Source organism: Camelina sativa, chromosome 12, assembly GCF_030686135.1.
Source record: "Camelina sativa cultivar CO46 ecotype springtype chromosome 12, ASM3068613v1".
Classification (NCBI taxonomy): Eukaryota; Viridiplantae; Streptophyta; class Magnoliopsida; order Brassicales; family Brassicaceae; genus Camelina; species Camelina sativa.
The window spans coordinates 7,205,176-7,206,424 of NC_141891.1; the positions used below are offsets into that span (position 1 = coordinate 7,205,176).

The 1,249-nt window shown below is 49.4% G+C and overlaps 1 non-coding gene across 1 annotated transcript; it reads left to right on the forward strand.

The window, feature by feature from the left end:
- The first annotated feature begins 549 nt into the window (after positions 1-549).
- On the forward strand, positions 550-656 carry LOC147930248 (small nucleolar RNA R71). Its single transcript, XR_015576723.1, has one exon. It is a non-coding gene; the product is annotated as a small nucleolar RNA R71 (small nucleolar RNA).
- The last annotated feature ends 593 nt before the right edge of the window (positions 657-1,249 follow it).

The window sequence follows — 1,249 nt, forward strand, 5'->3', positions numbered from 1 at the left end:
GGAGCTTGGTAACCCTGCTGGAACTGTTGTTTTGGAACGAATCCCGGATTGTAAGGCACAAAAGGTTTTTGTTGCCCTTGCTGTTGTTGTTGAGGAGGGTACACCTGATCTTGTGGATTAGCAACATTGGTACTTCGGTAAGACAAATTGGGATTCGTCTTGTAGGGGTTGTAACCTTTGTTGTAGCCACCCTGATTCTGAACATAGCTGATCTCTTCACTCTGCTCACCCTCCCCATCTGGAACTTGGAAAGGGTCGTCCTCAGAGACGAAGTGGACGCTCCTCTGCTGGCTCAGCAAGATACGGTCAAGCTTCTCATTTACATTCTTGAGGTCCTTCTTGTACTTCTCTTCAGACCCAGCGTCGCCGCGAAATGTGCGGTCATAATCCTCGTTGTAGTTGCCGTCGGACTGAGCGAGATTCTCCACCAGTTGCCAACCTTCATCGACGTCCTTGTTCAGGAAGTTACCGTTAGAAGCGGTGTCAAGCAGCATACGTATTTTGGGAAGGACACCACGGTAGAGAGTACTCAGTAATGACTCGTTGCTGAAACCATGGTGTGGGCACTGGCTGTGGTAACCCTTGAAACGCTCCCATGCTTCACAGAATGATTCTGAGCTCTTCTGAGTGAAGCTGGAAATCTCATTCCTGAGACGTGCTGTTCGAGAGTTGGAGAAAAACTTGGCCAAGAATGCCTTCTTGCAGCCATCCCAGGTGGTGATTGATCCCTTGGGAAGGTTTTTCTCCCATTGATGAGCCTTGTCTCCCAGGGAGAATGGGAAGAGGCGCAACTTGTAACCGTCCTCACTCACGCCGTTGATCTTGGTGAGACCACAAAGACGGTCGAACTCGTCCAAGTGGTCGAGTGGATCCTCCATAGGCAACCCGTGAAACTTGTTTCCTTGGATCATGGTGATCAGACCACTTTTGATCTCAAAGTTGTTGTTCGACACTGCGGGAGGGACGATTCCAGCACGCTGAGTATGAGTGTTCGGGGCATCCCCAGCACCAATGTTTTGCGGTCCCTGATGTGGTTCATGCTGTTGTTCCATAGTGACTTGTGCGGGATGATCAGTGGGTTGACGAGCCTGTCGTGGGCGTTGCAACCGATTGGTTTCGTCAATAACAGGAACGAGATTTTGATGCCCTCTTGATCTGGTGTGCATGCAAGGTTGCAATCAACATGTACCTGAGATGCAAAACAAACAAGCAGAAAACCAATGCAAGTCAGTATTCGGAATGATAATTG